This window comes from Xyrauchen texanus, chromosome 33 (assembly GCF_025860055.1).
Source record: "Xyrauchen texanus isolate HMW12.3.18 chromosome 33, RBS_HiC_50CHRs, whole genome shotgun sequence".
NCBI classification, from domain to species: Eukaryota; Metazoa; Chordata; class Actinopteri; order Cypriniformes; family Catostomidae; genus Xyrauchen; species Xyrauchen texanus.
In genome coordinates, this window is record NC_068308.1 from 30,960,414 (window position 1) to 30,982,760 (window position 22,347).

Below are 22,347 nucleotides of genomic sequence, written 5' to 3' on the forward strand. Positions count from 1 at the left end.
AGTCCCCACCCCGTCTGTATCAGTATCTCAGGACATCCCTAATGTTCTCCATTATGGAAAAGTGTCTATTTGGTAAAGGCTGACGTAGAAGTGAGAGTGTATGTACAGTATATATATAGTGTGTGTATATATGTGTGTGTATTTTATTGAATAACAGAACTCAATGACAGCCTTTTCAGCTAAATCGCACTCAGGAAATTCTCAAGCAGCAAAAGCTTTAAAATGATCTGAAAATCATTTTTTCTCAAGTTTCCTTTTGATCGCTCTGAGAGAGCTGATGCAAAAGGAGGATAAAAGTCTATGTATTATGAAGAAATAAAAATAGAAGGCCTTGTGCCAGAGAGTTCAAAGCATAATTGGAAATGTTGATTTGAATAATCTTTGGCCTGTTTAGTGTGATTCATGTGGCTGTGTGTTTTGTGGAGTAAATTATGACAGAATTAACATTTTTGAGTAAACTACACCTTTAAGAAGTCAGGTGAAAACATCAACACACCAGCACACTTTGCTGGAGACCAGCTTGCAAAACACAAAATCTGATGGTGATAGTGCACTTGTGAAAATTAAGTGACTGTGTCGCCATTTTTGCAAAATGATTGCACGATCATGATTTCCAGCTGGATTACACTTTTAGTTTTTTCTCACTCAAAACCAACAGGATCGCTTCAGAAGACATTTATTAAACCACTGGGGTCGTATGAATTTCTTTAATGCTAACTTCCCCTCTTTTTTCTGAGCTTTTGGAATTCTGGTCACCATTAATTTGCATTGTATGGACCTACAGAGCTGAGATATCTGGGATGGCATGAGGGTGAGTAAATGATGTGAGAATTTTAATTTTGGGGTGAGCTAACCCTTTAAACCTAAACCTAACCGATAGTGCCATAAAAGCAAATGTGAGTTGAAGAACGCAGTTGCTGAAGCAACCATGAATTTTGTGGCGATTCTATGACACTTGGCTCACGTGTCCACTTGCATGTTCTTCTAGATCCGTTCTTCTATCCTTTTGTTGCACGTGCAATGCTCTCTCAATTAAGCTATCGACCGAGGATTGCACTTGCGCATGTAGATATTATAACATGATTCTATGAGACCAGGTTGGATGGTAACCTGTAATTCTGGCCTTTTGTCAGGGATTGTACCTCATATATTAAATAAGATAGAAATTCAACTAACATTAGTCATGTCTGTGAAAAACATGCCAACAAAAAAAAAAACAACAACATAAAGTGATGACAGTAAAACCTACTAGAAATGTACAAAGCCCATTGTGGCTATCTAACTGCCCTTCGCTGCAATCAGGGGGCGCTTTGTCCGTCAAAGACAGTGTGGCCCTATGAAATGTGCAATTGTTTTGCTGGCGCGAGAACAATGGTTCGTCTTCGCCCTCACATGCCCACCATACCAGCTGGTGATCACAAACCATGTCACCACACCAATCCTCCTTGTACGTCCATGCGCCCATCAAGCACATAAGACCACTGTTGTCCCTGACTGGTCAATGGACACTTGATTGTTTGTAAAGCAGTGCTATGTGCTGATTGCCTGGTCTGGGGGTGGAGGGCGGCCAGGACGAGCATTCATGATGCTACATATTTGTCTTGTAGGCCATAGAACAAGGACACATTGAGACTCAATGAGACACGTTGAGTTAGGCTGGAAAAAGGCAGTGCATTGGACGCACACACTCATGTAAAAACATGGGCAAATATATGTTAACACAACATTAGCATTTCAATACTATAGAATCCTAAACTGCTTTGGCATGCATCGGATTAACATAAAAAGAAAGGCAGAATTAAAAATGGACAGTCTTATTAAATCATGCCTTTTCCCTATGTCTTTTCAACATGTTTGTTTACAAAATAAGGCACATTCCAGTATTCCTTGTGCGTGAAATAAATTTGTTTGAAAATGACAAAACTTCAAAGACATCATGCAACAGTTGTAACAGTTCTCAACTTTTATAATCTCAGTTTTAGTATTTATGTTAAATAAGAACTTGGAAGAATGCTTGTATGACCTGTGTGAGCATTCACAGTATCCAATAACAAGCTCTGGAACAAGAGGTTCTTAATATAACAGGCTGACCGAGCCAGAAGCATAAATGAGCCAAGTCTGAATTACAGTGGACTGACATTGTGACTGGAATATTCTGAGTTGTATGACTCATGTCTTTCTAAAGATTGAGCATTAAATCTGAGTCGCTGACAAATAACTCATGATAAAATAAAGTGCAATTTGTTGTTTAACCTTGCTGCAGGGTCCAGTCCTTTTTGACCACTTTGATTGTTTTGTTTTTTCTTTTTCTCTTTATTTTGCTATTAAATTATTTTTTTTTCCCTGCGCTGTATAAGGCCTGGTTACTTTTACTAAACTTGCCATCTAAATGCAAGTTTATGACTATATATTTTGAGTTTTAGTGTCTTCAAAGAGGCTCTGTGTACGTAAAGAATCCAGAAAATGGAGTAGTTTTTCACTGATAGTGTTAGACTGGCCATCAATCATTCAGAATGAGCAATTTATACAAGTATTTGGGAAATTTGAAAATTGTGAAATTTGTAATTGCAAAAACCTTAATTTTTCTTCAGATGTATCTTAGGCCATGTCCACATGAATATGTTTGAAAATAATTTTGTAACGTTTCCTCCTCCAACAAAAATGGAGACTTTCGAAATAAAGTCCTAATAAACAGTGATGGACAGTTGCTTTGCTACAAAATAACGAAGTTATTAGCTTAATTATATTTCTGAGTAGGGAGGTGGTAGCTTCGCTAGTTTTTATATCAAGTTGGTTTTCAGTATCGAAAGCTACACCGCTACATCATGCCTTGTATCTGGTGTTTACTATCGCAAGTTTTGAATCAGAACTAAAGATGTCCGATCACAAATGAATTGATCAATTGAGTCGGTTCTTCACAATACATTGATCAACCGTGACAGGAAACGGTCTAAATCTGAATGACTCAGAAAGCTCACGCGGTCACCGCTGAATCATTTGGTGCGTGCTCTCATTTGCAAACACATGAGCATGGTAATCATAAAGTATAACGATGTACCATTGTATTTTTTTTATTACCTTGAAGCACGTAAATACAATAGTATATGAATTTGGCAATCATATATCCAATTACCATAGTATTAACATTGTATTCCTTGAAGTACTGTGAAGCACCATGCAAATACAGTATAGTACATAAATATGGAAGTTGTATTTCAAAGTACCATTGTATCACCATCTGATACCATCAGATATCACATTGTTATTGCCCAGATGTGCTCACAGACACAAGGAATTTGGCCTCTTATCATAAGCTTCAAGTACTTACAGAAATACAACAGCTAGACAGAGAATCACAGGATAAGATGAATAGTATACTGTATGTATACATGTTCTTTTACAGGAATGTGCAAATGTAATTATTTTTAAAAGGGTAAGGATTTGTAGAAGTAGAAGTATAAATATAAAAAAACAAATAGTGATTTTACATGTTGAACACATGGGTTTGTATAGGGACCACGTTTAAATATGAATTTACATGTTGTTGTTGTTTTTATGTACACATACGTATTGCACCATACTCTATACTTGTATACTCTATTGCACTAAACTGTAATATACTGTACCATGGCTTTGATAAACATTATTTGAGTAAGTCTTTTAGATGCTTTGTCTATGATGGTATGCTCCGTTAGCTCAACAAAATTTTCTGTTAAGTAGTTGGTAACTTAGCTAGCTACATGAGTTGCTTGCCAAACACTGCTAATAAAGTGCCCGAGGTGGTCTCCTTGTAGCCCATCCGCCTTTGAATTGTTATGAATTCTGGAATGCAATTCTGCTCACTGCAATTGTACAATGTAGTTGTCTGTCAGCTCGAACCAGTCTGGATATTCTCCGTTGACTTCTCTCATTAACAAGATGTTTCCATCTGCAGAACTGCCACTAACTGGATGTTTTTTGTTTTGAGTAAACTCTAGAGAATGTTGTGGTTTAAATCCCAGGAGATCAGCAGTTACAGAAATACTCAAACCAGCCTGTCTGTCACCAACAATCATGCCACAGTCGAAATGACAGAAATCATTTTTTCACCATTCGGATGGTTGATGTGAACATTAACTAAAGCTCCTGACCCATATCTGCATGATTTTATGCATTGCACTGCTGCTGTACGATTGGCTGATTAGATAATCGCATGAATAAGGAGGTGTACAGGTGTTCCTAATAAAGTTCTAAGTGAGTGTATATTAGCTACTATTATACCTTCTGTTTTGTGAGAACATTACTAATAACCATTCTGCTCAGGTCAAAAAATACCTGTAGAGAACAGTATAAACATACATTTTGACATTGCATTTTTTCACATGGAACACAAGCTTTTATAGTAGCATTTAATCTGGAAAGAGTGCCACCCATATGTCAGTGGTGGTACTATTTTTTTTACACTAGATATACAGTAAACCCTATATACAGTTCTACAGATATACAGCACACTTATATACATTTATATATATACATTTCTTCAGAATAACAGTGGTTTCAGTATATAAATGTATGTCCGGCAGATGAAAAAAATCCCATAGACTGACTCCCATTGAAAAGGTCTCTACACTTAATGATCACATAAACAATATCATAAGCAAGTATCATTAAAATACATTAATATTGTTTTATAATATTGGAGAATTGAAAGGCATTTTGGCCAAAGACAAGATCAAGACAAATTTTCACTGTTTAAACAGGTAAAAAAAATAACACAAATATACAGTAACAGGAGGGTTAAAGGTTACATAATAGGAATAGGTCAATTTTGACAGAGAACAAAACAAAAATGTATTAAACTGTGTTAAAAATAACTTTAAATCTATCACAATGTTTCCCTTTAAAGAGCCATATACTTCAGTGTATCTTTAGAACAAATGCTGGCATCTAATAATTCCTATTAAAACCACACTTACAGCTATTCAATAACTGTTTTATTCACAGTGAATCAGGCATTAAAGACCTCAGGGACTTGTGCCACAGAGGCAGAGAGTGGTCTTAAATCTTTCAATAAAACTTGCTCAGAAGTAAAGCAAATTCCAATGGACTATCAGTCTTTCAAATTCCAGGAGTTCCATTATATCTTATTCATTATCTAAACGTGATTACCAGTCTTTCTATTTTCTCCTACTTCTGTGAGCACTTCCTCCATTATCTGGTCCAAATGTAATGTCAGTATATCAGATGTCTGTGCTTTTACATTATGATGCACTATTTATATTTCACAATTTATGATTCACTCTTTATGATTAGTTTGCTTATTTAACTTTATTTGTGTCTCCTGATATTACAGTGATATGGAATGATGTTGAATCTAAACATGCTTTACCATGAGTTTCTGATTGGAATGTATGGCAGATGGAATCATAAACTGTTTCCTCAAACATAAATACTACATCCCCACACAGCATTTTATGATGTGGTGAAACTGACCGGTGTTATGCCCATACTTTTGGTTATTTTGTACGCTGATATTAGATGTAAAATCATCATAGAGATCAGAGTGGAGGGAATCTGACTTCGCAGATGGTCATGACGTAGTGGAACCTGGAGATATTTCCTTCAACAGTGTGTGTAATGTGTAACACCCTAATCCTGAGAGAGTAGAGAACGTTTGCCAAGAATGTGCTGCGCACAAGTTCCTTTCCCTTTTGTTTTTAAACTGGACTACTTTGAAGACAATACCAGGTGTGGAAAGATATACAGACCCTATTACCCTTTACAGAGTGAAAGCAATGTATGTACTCTATATAATACAGTAAATGGCCCCTCAATAAAAAGTACATTTTTGATACTGAACTGTACTAATACAGTTTACAGGAATTTTGTAAAAGCTTTTATCAATACAAGAAAATAAATTAATATAAGAAGCTGAATTTAGCATTTTTGCTTGCAACTTTCACCAATATGTGATGTGGTGAAAACAAATCAGTTAATTGTTTTGGGAAATCACAATTTAAACTTGCTGTGCATGCCAAAAGAGATGACAGCTACTTTTAAATTAAGCTATAAAATATGACTTCTTGTTTCTTTCTTTGTTTGCTGTTAAAATAGGTCACTGGGGGAAATTGTCAGAACTAGATCAGTCCAACGCCACTGTCTCCCACATTCCTCCCTACTTGTAGTTCTCTGCGCAGTTTGAAACTTTATATTGCAGCACTTCTTATGTTATTGCCTCCTTATGATGAATTGCTTTTGCTGTATTCCTCTTTTGTAAGTTGCTTTGGATAAAAGCATCTGCTAAATTAATAAATGTAAATAAATAAATAAACAAATGTTTCAAACAGGCCAAGTCTGTTTTATGGCCCTTGAGAGTGAGTTGGCTCACACTGAGAAATTTTGCTCTATCCCACTCAATTCCCTTTTGAGCTAAAAAACAAATGACTGACGACAACACGCAAGCAAATAACCATGTCACTGTTACAGAGGGGAACTTTAAATCAGTCCTTCCTCTGCTTCTTGGTAAAAAGTCAGATTAGGCATCATATTCAATAAACCCTATAAAACAGCTACAGTTGGCTGGGTTTTGTTAAAAGCATATATATAGATGCACTGTGCATATATACTGTGTGCATATATATTATTATTTGTAATTATATATATATTATTTATAATTATTTAAATATAACTATTAATAATTATTTCATCATTATATGTTGAAGCATTGTTATGTTCATGCCCTTCTTGATTCGGTTTGGCAGGCAATTTCATCTCGCCCTCACTCCTCAACCGGCTCAACCTCCAGATCAAGCCAGTTGAGAGACTCCTACCCATCCGCTCAGTGATAGGAAAACCTATCTGCTCTGGTTATATCACCCACCAAACTGAATCGAACCAAATCCTAGCCGTTGCTCATTCTCTCAGATTCCAAGTCGGACATCATCCTTGGTCTCCCCTGGCTCACCCACCATAATCTAGTCATATCATGGTCCACTAATGAGGTAACTGCTTGGGGTTCTTTCTGCGTTTCACAGTGCCTTACAATGCCTGTCAGTCTCTCCCATCCTGAACCTCTCCTGTGTTGCCTCACCACCATTGAGAGCCCTCATCCGCAATCTGAGACTTCCATCCCTGCAGAGTATCAGTACTTTGCTGAGGTGTTCAGCCAACAGAAAGCATCCCAACTCCCTCCGCACCATCCTTGGGATTGTGCCAATGATCTCCTCCCCAGCACCCCTCTCCCTAGAGGTAAGGTCTGCCCTCTGTCCATTCCGGAACAAGAGGCTATGGAATGTACGTCGACGAAGCCCTTAGACAGAACTACATCCATCCATTCACATTACCAGCCACATCTAGCTTCTTCCTAGTGAAGAAGGATGGAGGTCTCCAACCTTGCATCGACTACCGTGCATTCAATAACATCACCGTGAAGTTCTGGTACTCATTACCTTTAGTCCCTGCAGCCCTGGAACTACTGAGAGGGGCCCACATATTCACCAAACTTGATCTTCACATTTCGTATAACTTGATCCGCATCAGAGAAGGAGATGAGTGGAAAACTGCCTTTGTCACCTCCAGCGGCTACTATGAATATCAGGTCATGCAGTATGGACTGGTCAATGGCCCCTCAGTCTTCCAGTCTTACATGAAAGAGATCTTCCTTGGTTTTATCCATCAGTTCGTCCTAGTATACATTGATGATATCCTCATCTACTCCCCCTCCTTCGAGGAACATGTCCATCATGTAAGGCTGGTCCTACAGCACCTCCAAGATCATAGTCTGTATCTGAAAGCTGAGAAGTGTCTTTTACACCAACCTACCATCCAGTTCTTAGGATAAATCATACGCCCTCATGGAGTTCAGATGGACCAGTGACCACCTGGACCCTACGAATGACCGTGAATGAACTTCAACGGTTTCTCGGCTTTGCAAACTTCTACAAGCGATTCATCTGGAACTTCATCGCGGTAGTTACTCCACTCAAAAGCCTACTCAAGGGTAAACCTAAGCAAGCTTCTGTGGCCTTCCAGCAGTTGAAAGCTTCCTTCACATCAGCACACATCCTCAGGCGTCCAAATCTCGATCTTCCCTTCTTAGTCGAGGTTGATCACTGGAGTAAGGGCTATTCTTTCGCAGTGTCAGGGCAACCCCCCCCCAAGTTACATCCCTATGCCTTCTATTCCAAGAAATTATCCCCAGCAGAGACAAATTACGATGTTGGCAATAGGGAATTGTTAGCCATTAAGCTGGCACTGGAAGAGTGGCACCATTAGCTAGAAGGTGCTTCTCATCCCTTCACTGTCATCACAGACCACCGTAATTTGGAACATTTACAATCTGCTAAATGCCTCACTCCCTGACTGGCAAGGTTGGCTCTATTCTTCACCCATTTCAGTTACCTATTGTCCCGTTTAAAAAACTATCAAAGTTGATGCCCTCTCATGACTCCACTCACCAGACCAGCCCTCTCCCATACCAGAGCCTTTCTCCCACCATCTATTATCATCAGTCAGATCCAGTGGGATCTAGAACAATGCATTGCCCAAGCAACCTCTTCCAAGCCCACTCTAACAGCCTGTACACCTAACCGTATTTATGTCCTATCACCCATTCGCACACCTTTCCTAGAATGGCTCCACTCTTCCCCGGGGTCTGGACATCCAGGGATCACAAGAACCCTTGCCCTGGTCCACAATAGATACTGGTGGCCGCAACTCACCCAGGATGTTACCCACTTTGTCCACTCGTGCAGCCCCATCCCCTAGCTGGTAAACTGTTGCCTCTACCCGTCCCTCGCCATCCATGGTCCCACCTTGGAGCTTTATTACAGACCTTCCTCCTTCCCAAGGATACACCTGCGTACTAGTGGCAGTAGACAGATTTTTTAAGGCTTGCCGACTGATCCCCCTCAAATACCTTCCCACTGCCATGGAAACTGCTGAGGCAATGTTCCATCATGTCTTCAGAAACTTTGGAATACCTGAAGGTATAGTGTTTGACCGGGGGCCTCAGTTCATCTCAAGGGTATGGAAGTCTTTCTTTCTTTGTTTCTGTTAGTCTCTCCACAGGATACCACCCCCAGTCCAAAGGCCAGGCTGAGAGAAAGATCCAGGAGATAAGTCAGTTTCTCTGGACCTACTGCTACAAAACAATTGGAGCTGGTACCTGCCTTTGGCTGAGTCTACTCAGAACTCCCTTCGACACACATCTACTGGTCTCACCTCCTTCCAATGCTTCCTTGGTTACCAACCCCCTCTGTTTCCCTGGTCTGGAGAGCCCTCGGAGGTCCCTGCCATAGATCATTGGTTCAGGAACAGCGAAAGGCTCTAGAACGCAGCCCACATCCACTTTCAACATGCAGTCCAGCACCAAAAGATCCAGGCAGACACAAAGCATTCTTTCACCCCTCAGTTCCATCCCGGCTAGAAAGTGTGGCTCTCCACCAGGGATATCCACCTCAGACTCCATGCAAAAAGCTAAGTCCTCGATTTATTGCCCAAATCCCCCCCACCCCCCAGTTATAATGGTTCCACAAAGTTTCTATTATTTTCATCATTAGACAACAACGTGGAACTATAGAGATCAAGATAGAATACTTTAAAAGCATTTTTAATATCAATGGCCGAGGTAAATATTTCACCACCAGCAGATTTCACTGAGGGAATGGTAGAAAAAGACTCTCTCTGTTTTATATGTCTAGCCAGAAGCTTCCCTGCTTTGACATTTTGCCTCAGGCACTTGTAATATTCCCTTCCAATTCCACAAGTTCTTGTGTTTCGGATGTTTTAGTTAATGAGGCATACTGTATGATACAGCCCCTAAGAACCACCTTAAGTGCCTCCCAAGCCACGCCCACAGAGGATACCGAGGACCAGTTGGTCTCCACATAGACAATGATTTCAGCCTTTAGAATTTGTTGGAATTCAGGATTTTGCAAAAGGGATAAATTAAAGTGCCAACTATATAATTTCTTTTTCTTCGTATGTGGCAAGTCTAAACACACCAGGGCATTATCTGAGACAAAAAAAAAAAATCTATTCTTGAGTAAATATTATGGAATTAAGATTTTTTTTTTATAGTTCCTACCAAATGGGTTCAAAAGTCTCCAAATATCTATAAGACCAAGATTTTTACACATCTTGTGAAGCATCACTGTTGCTCTAGGGGGCTTGCAGTGCTTCACTATGATCAAGGACTGAGTCCATCAAAATATTAAAGTCTCTTCCCAATATTATATCATGAGTGGTGCCAGTGGCTGCAAAATCCTTTCAAGATCTATAAAAAGCCCTGATCATCAACGTTAAGTGCATAAATATTAGTATATAATAAGTGCATAAATATTAGTATATACAACGATGAAGGTCGTTGCCAAGTCAGCAACGACCTTCATCAGCATTGCCGACATGTTCAGCATCTCTTGCCGCATTTCCCGTATCTCTCCGACCAAATCGACTCCCGGGCCCGCGGCCTGCTCAGGGGTATCAGCTTGAGCATGTAAGTGTCTTTTAATATATCCAGAGCCTGAGGATTTTTATTTCTTTCACATATTGTCTTCCTAGAACAGTGTATCGAATCTCACTGGTTTATGTCATAAAAAGTATTAAAACTAGCAAAGAGCACAGAGCTTGCCGTTCACATGTCAGATCCTCGCATTGCATCACGTGACTAACCTCCGGAAGCCATAGTTTTAATGCAATTAACCATGGTGTTATTACAGTAATATGCTGTAACCATGTTTCATTTTGTGGTTACTATGATTTTACCACAAAATACCATGGTGATACTATGGTTACTATAGTAAAACCATGGCAATGTTTTATGGTTACAGGTTGGTGTAGGGTTGGGACTCTAAATAAACACAATAAACAAACTGCAGTGATACTGTAGGTTAGTATCTAATTAAGAGTGCATGTAGTATCTACCACTATTAGCTCTTAGTTAGTTATTATGCTTTTTGTTGCTATTTATTCTTAGTAGAAATAGCCTCTTCCAAAAACAATTGTTATTCCTCACACAAGAAAAAACTATTTTTTAGTGGAGTAAGAAAAAATACTTAATTCTTGATATGTATAAAAACGTTTCTTATTATCTAACACAATTTTGCTTCTTAAGTAAATTTATTTTATTTTAAAAATGGTACTATATTTTTGACAGACAAAATATGAATTATCTTTGATCTTTGTTTTAAAAATGAATAAATAAGAGTGCTTAGACCTTGTATTCTAAATATTTTGGTCTTTCAAAATATTACATCAGTGTTCTTAGGGGTTCAGTGTTCTTACAGTGTGGTGGATTATTTGAAATGACTGATCAATCCGTAGGCTGCTATGGTGATGTCATCACATAAGAAAATTAGCTCTATTCATGAAGTCACTTCTCTGTTTAGACTGTAAAAACAATGTGCGTCGGACCTTCCGCCCTTCAACCCACAATGATTACACGGGGGTGAAACAGCCTCTGATTGGCATTTTGGAATTAAACCAAGCCAAGGAGTATATATCTAGCCTAATGTCATTGATTGATCGTGGAGGGAGCATGTGAGATTGGTGATCCTCAATGAGTCTGTCATTAATGTGAATAACAAATGCAGAGGTCTTAAAGGGATAATTCATAAAAATGAAAGTTCTGTCTAATTGCTAACCCTCATGTTGTTCTAAATCCATATGACTTCTTTCTTCAGTGGAATACAAAAGGAGATGTTAGGCAGAAGGACAGTTTCAAAGAAAGACTTATGGGTTTGGAACAACATGTGGGTAAATGATAACAGATTTATAATTTAGAGTTAACTATTCCTTTAATACCACAGACGTGATCTCCGGACTCCACCTTCATTTTCCATATGTGTAGTGAGATTCTATGGATGACTCTATCTCTCCCTGAATCAGTGTTATATCTTGGATCAACTAGTGGAAAAACCAAGCTATAGACCCCTGTAATCAGGCCTGTCTCTGACAAATATCTTGGTTGGAGATAGCCGTCATACCCTTCCAGCCCCCCATTAACAGCCATCTGTCTCTCATTTGGGTTTGTGACAAGGGCATCAGGACCTTGGGGCATGTGCGACATGCTGCCGAGGTAAGGTGGTGATGTGAAGGGCTTTATAGAGAACTAAGTATAGAAGGCCCATCCTCCCCACCCCACCCCCCCACCCCAGTGCCCAAGGTGTCAACTAGAACATATTAATATCTCTCTGTTACCCATAAATAACCAGTAATTGTTATGATCCTGGCAACACTTCAGTGGATGTCTTAAGTTCACGTAAATTAACCATTAAAGTCAACATCAAATGAGTCATTGATGCTATGGTCGCCTACAAGCAATTAAATGGCATTTTGAATATTTTTGATTTTACCTTCGTACTGATAGAACCTTAAAACTGAAAAATCTGATAAAAAAAACTTTCAGCCTAACAGAACAGAGAACGGAGTCATGATATGTGTATATGGGGACCCTGAAATCGAAACTATTCTGACAAATTACTGACAAGCAGCTTCCCCCATCAGACATTTTTGCATCAATTCAATGGTGTTTACAGTTTTTTTGGCACTACTGATCATGTTGCATGAGCAGCCTCAGAGACACAGGTTCTAATTCTGTGGAAACCAGAAAGTAATTGCGTTCACATAAACAACGATGAGCACAATTCAGAGGTAGAATTTTAATTCTGAAATTACATTTGTACTCCATTGAGAGTTAGGTTTAGGGTTTGGGTTAGGCTGTATGATTTATAAAATATGCATTTCTGTATTTCTGGATAACAACATTTACAACTAAAAATATAACTTTGTGGACATTTTACCCGGAAACTGGAGCTCACATGTGCCCAATCATTCAACAATAGTTCCAGCTTTGGCCACTGGGGGCAGTGGTTTGAATTACGTTAAACATAGAACTTTCGACCTACTATTGCCAAATTCACAGTGAAATCAGCATGATGGCAAAAAAGGACAAAACATAATAAAATAAATCCATTCAACAAATACACTATATTCCAAGTCTTCTGAAGCCATACAATAGCGTTGTATGAGAAGCACACCGAAATGTAGGGCTTTATCCTATAAACAATCTTGCCCTCCAGTGCAACTTTGAAATGTAATTTGTGTTTGCTTTAAAAAATTGTGTGCCATTGCTGCCAAACACCATTTGTTCTTGCATATTACATAACCATATGCCAGTTCAAATATGCAGAATGGAGAATCACATTTTAGAGCTGGAGTGAAGGAAATGTTTTTCAGTGGAAAAGAACTATGTGAAGATTCTGAAAAACTTCCCATTTTTGTTACATTATAGATTTGGAATGACATGAGGATGAGTAAATAATGACAGAATGTTAATTTTTGGGAGAACTATTTCTGAAAGGATGTGAAAAATGTGAAAGGATTCAAGCATTCTTCGGATTGCATCGGCCCACAGCCTCACACTACAGTAGTATGTCCTTTTCCATACTGTCTGACATCATTCTTTGCCTATTAACATTTAGCAGCTACATGCAGGTTTGAGAGTCACCTTTGGACATTTCTTGCCTTGAGCGAACATCCTTTTTATAGGACAGAAAAGAAAAAGAGATAAAAAGTGGCAACCATGTAAATATGATTGGAGGCCAAAACTGTCCATCTACTGCAGGGTGGCATGTTGTGATGCCCCTGGGTTCCTAGGCTCTCCTACTTTTTCAGCCTAATGTTAAACCCTCTTTCTCCCCCTGCTGTGAGCCAGTGCATCAGATATGTTACATTACGCACTATACATAATGGATTAGAAATAAATCTATTTCTGTAACGGGGCTATGTCTCCCGCAGTATGTCTCTGACATTTTTATTAGTGAATATCAATGATGTTGTGCAGAAAGCACACACACAGAGAAAGAGAGAAAAAAGGGGTGATGAGGGGAAGGAAAAGAGCTAAAATATATGTTTAAGATGGCGCTATATCACCTAGGGATTTAAATGAATTCTGTCACGCTTTATTGCTCAGTGTTGTTAAAACACTGAAGCATTCTCATCAACATTAGACTTAGTGTCATAATTTGTACATAAGAAATACACAGGGAAATAAATATGGAAGAAAATACAAATGTACAGGGAACCCCTGCTGAAAAGACCAGCTTTCTGCAGGCAAATATTTTTGTATAATGATGACCGATAAACTGTATAATTTACCTTTGTCAGAGGTAAAGGATATCATAATTTTGCTGTGATAGTTTTATGTCTCTTGTATCACTCCACAGTCACTTTCTTCTCGCATAATACAATTATTTCATCTTAAATAATTATTTTTTGGCCATTTAGTTATTATATTCATGAGCATGCATTTCCATGCAAGTCCAAGACGGTTTGGTATGTTGGCTTGACAAAGCAAACATTCTACAGAAATGGTTTAGTGTTTTTCCAAAATCCCTAGAGCTTTCAAGCTGCATCCACCAATCTTGGCACAGACCTTCGTAATGTTCTTACTTTCATTGCTATATCTTTTCTAACTGATCGGAATTACGGTTTCACACAGTGGATGATCAAATATCTTAAAAATCCCATAGACATACATTGATGGAATGTTCAATCAGGCCAAGACCAAGACTATTAAAACACCACCACCTTTAGGCTGTTTTATAGGGGTGGGTAAAAATATTGATTTCCCGATGTGATCTTCATTTGAATGATCTCGATAATTATTCTTAAATCCAAGATCAATCTTACTCAATACTCAACCCTCCACTTCAGTGAGAGGAAATCACTCGCATTGCAAAAATGTGTATATTTGACATCTGTCTGGTAAATGTTTAGATTTCACTCTTAGTTAATGAATTGTGTAGTACAGTGGTGGAGTATGCAGCAGCGAGGTCCTTTCACTGCATGCTGAGATTAAAAGTTGTTCCGTGTAATGTGTGTGTGTCCAAAGACAAGATCCACGCAACCCATTTGTCAATGAATAAAGTCTCTGTTAATTCCCTTTTCTGTTCTCTACAGTCAGTTGTTGATCAAAAACAACAAAAAATAAATATTTAATTCAAATCAGGCATAGCACAGATTAGAAAAAGCCATTAGAGTCTCTCACTGAGTTCGGAATTGCATACTACCATATGGCAGATTAAGTAGGAGAAGTATGGTTAGTATGCAATTCCTCTATCCTCTCTCATTAACATGTGAATTTAATGACGCTTTTTACAGAAATATAAAGAGACAGTACCCTTTTTTTGCACGTGTTCAACAAATCAATGTAAATACCTGTAAATACTACAAATTATGCAACTAAACAATAAGCATTTAACAAAATATAATATATGCAATATTATATCATATTTATTGATTAAATACATTGATTAAATACATTGATTTATTCATTTTTAAAAAGCTAAAATGTTACCAAAATAATAAAAAAATATAATTAGTAAAATTTATATTTTCATATTGTCGAATCGAAATCGTAATCAAATCAAATCGAGAGGTTGTGAATCAGAATTGAATCTTAAAATATGTATCGACACCCAGATAAACTGCTTTACTTATCTATCTATCTATCTGTCGGTCGGTCGGTCGGTCAGTCTGTGTATATATTTACATGGTTTATCTAAATATCTATCTGACAGTCTATCTGATTATCTTTATAACCATCAAGCTTCAAATTTTGAAAACTAGTTTAAACTGTCAGACAAGGCTTTGTCAAACCATCATTAACATTACAAACTTTACAAACTTTGTAGTTTGTTTTGTTTTGTTTTTGTACTGTCGATTATTTTCTTTTCCAAATTTTATTTTGAAGAGGCACTCCTCCTATACCTCCTGGGAGAAAACACCCAGGGGAAATTATTTGTTGGACCCACAGGTGTGTAAATCCCAGTCTAGAGGTCACTATTTGTCCAAAAAGAAACATTTCTTCTTTGATGAAAAACACTTTTTTTTGTTTTGTTTTTTTTTGCTCTAGTACATTTTTAAAGGAAAATATTCCTTTAAAGCTGGCTTACTAAAATGCTTCTTCAAACAGATCAAATTGCAGGGCCAACAAATTGTGCACATTATAGTCTTCTAACAGTGAGGACCACCAACTGTCTTTTTTTGAATAACAGGTGATGGGCAGCTGAATCTACAGCAAAGGTGGGTCACTTCATTGGAGGTGGTCTTAAGAAAATCAACTGAAATGCCTACATCCTGGTAGGAAACATATGAATTGCAGTGATGCAGAAATGATTTTGATGATATGAAAAGATTCCAAGGGAAAACATGAAATGGGGAATCATTACGCTTGTTAGAGACTCAAATACATGGTTAAATGATAGGATACAGCTCGCTGCATGTGCTTGGCATTATTATGGCCCCTTTGAAATAGGGTGTGTTGAAATCACAGTGTGAAGGAAGGTCTAAATAGGGATAAAAGATACTAATTCAGTGATATTTATGTGTGCAATTTACAGAATGTTTGTCAAATACTGCACAGATTTAAACATACATTTTTGGCAAACCCTTTCTTGCCACAGCGACAAGAAAGAGCATATTACAGGATATTATGTCTAGACACAGTTATCTGAACAGCTTAATATCAAAAGTCAATATTTTCTTTTTTTAAAAGATTATTACATAGTTCTCAGAAATAATTGAGTCTGATTGGTCATTCACAGCATTCTGCAGTGAAATATGTTTGCATAATGACTGTCACACAGAATAAAAGTGCTGCAGCCAAATGATTTCATAGATTGCTGTGTTAATTTCCAGTCTCTTGTAATTTGTAACTGTGCAGTCTGAATTTTTTCAAGTCAAATCAGTATTTCATGTCCATTTATTTATTAATTTAAGAAGTAGTAATGTCATAAGTAGTATAATTGCAATATTAAACCCCTCAGGGTGAAGCAAGACTGCTCCAGTTTGCATCGGGTCCTGATCACTCTGTCAGGGATAATTGTGCGATTATGACTGGCTGATTACATTATTTCTTACATAAATTATAATAAATACAAAACAACAACATCATTATTATCTCTTACATGAATTATAATAAATGCAAAACAATGCTATCATAGATAATTATTTATGTATTGTACATGTCATGTATCCATGTGCCAATTGTGTCAATAGGCTATCTAGGAATGTCGAAGATGCAGACATAATGCATAAGCATGTGTTGAACTCTGACCTTTCATCTGACCCAGGCTACATGCTGTTTGTAAAGCTCGTTTGGCCGGATGACAGACCAGCATGCAAAGGGCAAAAGCAGGCACACTTGCCTGTTTAATGCCTTCTAGTTTGGCTTTGGTATGTGTGCTTGTGGGAGAGGCACTTTTTAGTCTGCAGGCATTCATTATAACAAACAAAGCATGTTCATTCTTTTCTTCATTTGTTAATGTATACAGCCATGCACAATATATATGCTCAGACATACAGTAAGGCATTGTAAACATGGGTACACACACAAATTGTATGCTTATGTATATGGATGATTGTTAGAAGAGCATACATACAAGGACACATAATCATTTTCAAACAAACTGTGAACAAACATTGTTTAACATAATCACACAATGTAGGACATTACACTCTCACAACCGTGTCAAGTAGATGACAGCCCACATATAAAAGCAAGATTCTCAAATGCATGTATCTGTGTATATTTAATAATTGGGCCATTTTTCTGAAAAAACTCATGAATAGAAACGCAGATATCCACCTTCTCTTAAACTGCTTCCATATGAGCAGGATTGGACCAAAAAAAAAAAGAAAAAATGCTTTTCAAGTGGAAATTACAGGTTTGTGCACTGAACCTTTGTGCCCCCCAGTTCATAAAAAGCAATTCCTCAGAGATTAATGGAATTTCATTGGCACTGTCGTTATCATGAGCTGTGGAATCACATTTGGAAATAGACTCTCCTATCACTCTGTTTTAGAGAATACCATGCTACCAAGTTTGAAAGATCCTACACATTTTATGAGCCCGATAGTTTGGAGAAAGATGATATCATAAAATAGTTTTATTGACAGCTTGTCTCTCAGTTAATACAATTCACTTAAGGGTGAATTTCTTCTATGCTAAAATACTTTCTACTATTTTAATGTTCAAAGCCACTTAAAAAAAGTTGACTTGAATGGTGTACATTTTAAATACTGCCTCTGTGGCACTGTCAGCATGTCTTTGTTTGTTTAAGGACCATGAGTTTGGGTGGGACTATCTGTTTGTCCGAACCCGGGAGTTAAGATTTAGCTGGTTAGCTTCAACAGTTAGATGCTGTAATTATACTATTACGTGGGCAAAAAGCCTTTTTCTCCAGTAAAGGATCATGGCTTCAGTTAAAGGGATAGTTCAACCAAAAATGAAAATTCTCTTATTATTTACTCACCCTTGTGCCATCCCAATTACTTTCCTTCTTCTGCTGAATACAACAAAGATTTTTAGAATATCTCAGCTCTGGAGGTTCATACAATGCAAATTAATTATGGCCAGAACTTTGAAGGTACAAAAAGCACATAAAGGCAGCATATAAATAATCCATATTTCTCCAGTGGTTAAATCCATATCTTCAGAAGCCATATGATAGGTATGGGTGAGAAAAAGAGCAATATTTAAGTCCTTTTTCATACTCTAAATCTCCACTTTCACAATCTTCTTTTGTTTTTGGCAGTTTGCATTCTTTGTGCATATTGCCAGCTACTGGGCAGTGAGAATTAATTATTTAAAAAAAAGGACTTAATATAGATCTGTTTCTCACCCAAACCTATCATATCACTTCTGAAGGTATGGATTTAACTACTGGAGTCGTATGGTTTCCTTTATGTGCTTTTTGACTTTCAAAGTTCTGGCCACAAATCACTTGCATTTTATGTACCTACAGAGCTGAGAATGGACGTGCCAGCCATATAAGCAAGATAAGCAGTGCCTAACTAACAGAAGTGTGAAATGAAAAATGACACTATGAAATATTTCAATATAACTGTTAATATAAACTACTGTTTTAATTCAAATTCGTCATCTTTCTTCTCAGTTGAGCAGCACAGACAGTTATTAATGTATTCGCTTTTGCGCCACCCTCAGCTATGAGCACTATGTTATGCTTTCTCTGATTCAAAGCATTGTTTACCGCCCTTTCATTCAACACTATACATTCTATCAAATTGAATCACGCCTGCTATTACAAACGGCCAAGGTAAGCATGCTTACCATAATGAGTAAGCTGTTCAAAAGCTCCTTCCTTTAGTCACACTATCTGGCTAGATTAATGTTTTGCCTCATCACGTTCAAGTTCACGTAACTAATACATTATTAAAATATAAAACTTTTCGCAAACTTGATTTCAATGGAAAGAGAGGCTATCGAAACTTCAACAAGTGCGTGTGCGTCATTCGCAAGGAGATATTAAGGGATGTAGAATGCCGTGTCTACATTGCATTTGCCTTGTTCATTCAGACACACAGTGTTTAATAATGTGTATTAAAAATCTTTGATGCTTGCCCAGTCTCAAAGCTCAAGGCCCGTGCCTGGAGCCGAGATATTCTACTAAAAATCTTAGTTTGTGTTTAGTAGAAGAAAGACAATCACACACATCTGGGATGGCATGAAAGTAAGTAAATGATGAAAGAACTTTAATTTTTGGATGAACTATCCTTTTAATTGCCATTCAAAAGTATCTGAGCCGTGTTATTTCATTCACTAAACACATACAGCTGTTACAGACTGGTATATCTGTAGAACAAGTTTCCATAAATAAATTAACTGCTCACTTTCTCTTCGTTTTGCTCAAAGCCTAAACTTTTCTGTCTCAATGAGATGTCAGTCAAATGACCATAGTGTATTTATATGTGCAAATGAGATTTGCACATATTATTTTGTCAATACATCTCACTACCTTTGTCTACCAAACAGTCTCTCTCTCTCTCTGTCTCTCTCTCTCTGAATAAGCAGCAGTAATGAAATGGCCTGTTCTCTCACTAGGCTGTTAATTACTTTTCTATTTATTTAGCGGTTGTGCTGTGGTGATGGGAGGCCCGGGGATTGTCTGACTCCCATGCTAAATAGCCTGCATTCCAATCCCTTGATGCCCAGGCTAATACCCTCCTCACTTTCATCTCCACTGCCTGGCAAATTAGCACCCATCTAACTCCCCATAGTGAAAAATAAGAGGAGAAAGTGGGTGGACAGCATCCTGGACCAATTTGACCACTGAAACATCAGTTAGACTTTTTAGTCTAATGGAAGTTCTACCTGAACCACTGTGTTTATACAAGTAAACGCTTTAGCCCCAAACCATGTGATCCTCAAAGCAAAACACATCTAAAATACATCACAGTTAAATACACATTATTTTGGCAAATGCAACTTTGTTGAAATGTTTTACCCTGCAAAATAAAGCAGTTAATAATCTGTGCACTGCAAAATAAATAAATAAATAAAAATGTCTCAACCTGTATTTTGTCTTGTTGTCCAGTACTTACAACAAAATAGATTTCCTTGAAAGGCAAATTTTCCAAGATAACAACATAATTTCCCCCCATTTTATCTAAGTTTAGAAAGGTTTATGTTTTAACCCTTAAACGTATGGGAATTTCACTAAACATTCTTGCATATTTTTAGAGACCCGGCACATATCTATCACAAATGGATCAACGAAATTCCTAGATAGTGTCAAAATTTCAAAATATTTTCCAGACAATTAGAAAATAATAGAACCAAATATATATTTTTTATATATTTTGATGTGTTATTTTTCATATATCAAAGAGAAAATGCAACAAACCAGGACAAATCTATAACAGGATTCATTACTTTTACTATAGACCCGAGGTATGCATTTGACAAGGACAAAAAAAAATGCCAGTTGGGTAAAATATACTCTGAAAAGTCTTAATATCTTTTAAAATATCTTAAAATTTATTTCTGTTTTCAAGCAAATTAATTTTGTTTACCGATCATAGGCAGAATTAACAGATGGGACAGGTGAGACATGTCCCTACCACTTTTTGTGTTTGTTATAATAAGTGTCTATCCAGCGCTGGATTTTAGTCATTTTTGTTATAAAGAGTGCTCGTTGCGGCTTTTATCAGTGGCATTGAGTGACAGGTGCGGTGCATCATGATCATTTCCAGTAAATTGCCAAAAAATAATAATAAATGCAAACATGATATAAATGCACTAACTATGGATGTCCACATCACTTTGTTAAACAAAGTGATGCCATTGTCACTGATTATGTACAGAATACAAAAGTTACTTTTTTGCAGTGTGGGCAGTTTGGCATGCTAACCCATGCCACGCCTCACTTTCACTCAATGTACAATCACAAAGGCAGTCGTTCTTGGATCTGTTTTTTCCACTTGCGCTTACCATAGCTGCTTACAACAATAAATGGCACATATCTGATCCTGGGTCAGTATTTTATATTCACACTGCTCCCTAAAGGAGGGCCCCTCTCACTCTGGTCTTTAGCTGCGAGAGCAATAAAGTCTGTGTCCATCTGCATAAGAATGTTACCCACTTCACAGAGGAAGGAGGAGGGACAAAGGAATGAATGAAAACTTTTCCTGTTCCCTTGAGCCCTTTCACTCCCTCTCTTCCGTTTATCAAGACTTGGCTGTGTTGTTTTACTTACAACTGTCTGTGCATATTCAATTCATGCCAGCTTCTAATATGAAACCTGTAGATAAAGTGTGGTTTTGGAACATGTAAACATGGTTGATGAAGTGGACAGTACACTAGCAGTAGTCACAGCTGATAAAAAAAAATAAAAATAAATAAATAAATAAATAAATGCTACCAGCAAGATAATCTTATCTATGAGACAGTCCATATCCACATGTAAATACATGTCCATCCTAAAATTTCCTCACAAATACAGAACAGTAACTTTAGGGTAACAAGAAAAATTAGGTTCTGAGTGTTAAAAGTTACATTATATAAAGCCTTGTTTTAGAATATTATTTTGTAAATTCCTGCTATGTGGCATGTTGTCACAAAACGTAGTGAGTTGTGCATGGATGACGCGGAGAACAGCATGAAGCCTCCACACGCTCTAGGTCTCCGTGGTAATGTGCACAACAAGCCATGTGAAAGATGCACGGATTGACAGTCTCAGATGTGGAGGCAACTGAGATTCATCCTCCACCACATTAATTTGAGGCGAGTAACTACGCCACAATGAGGACCTAGAGCGCATTGGGAATTGGGGAGAAAAAGGGGAGAAAATCAAATAAATTAACAACGTTATTAACCATTCTTTTGTTTTGTTCTAACAGGGCATTTACCGATTGGAAAGGATGCTGCGTAACGGTGGAACCAGAACAATGAAAAAACATTTCGTTTTTAGTCCTTGTGAGTGTCATTAGATTTATGTTAACAGAGATATAATCATCAGTGTATGTTTTCAAATATGTTAGCTAGATATCATTTACAGACCATGT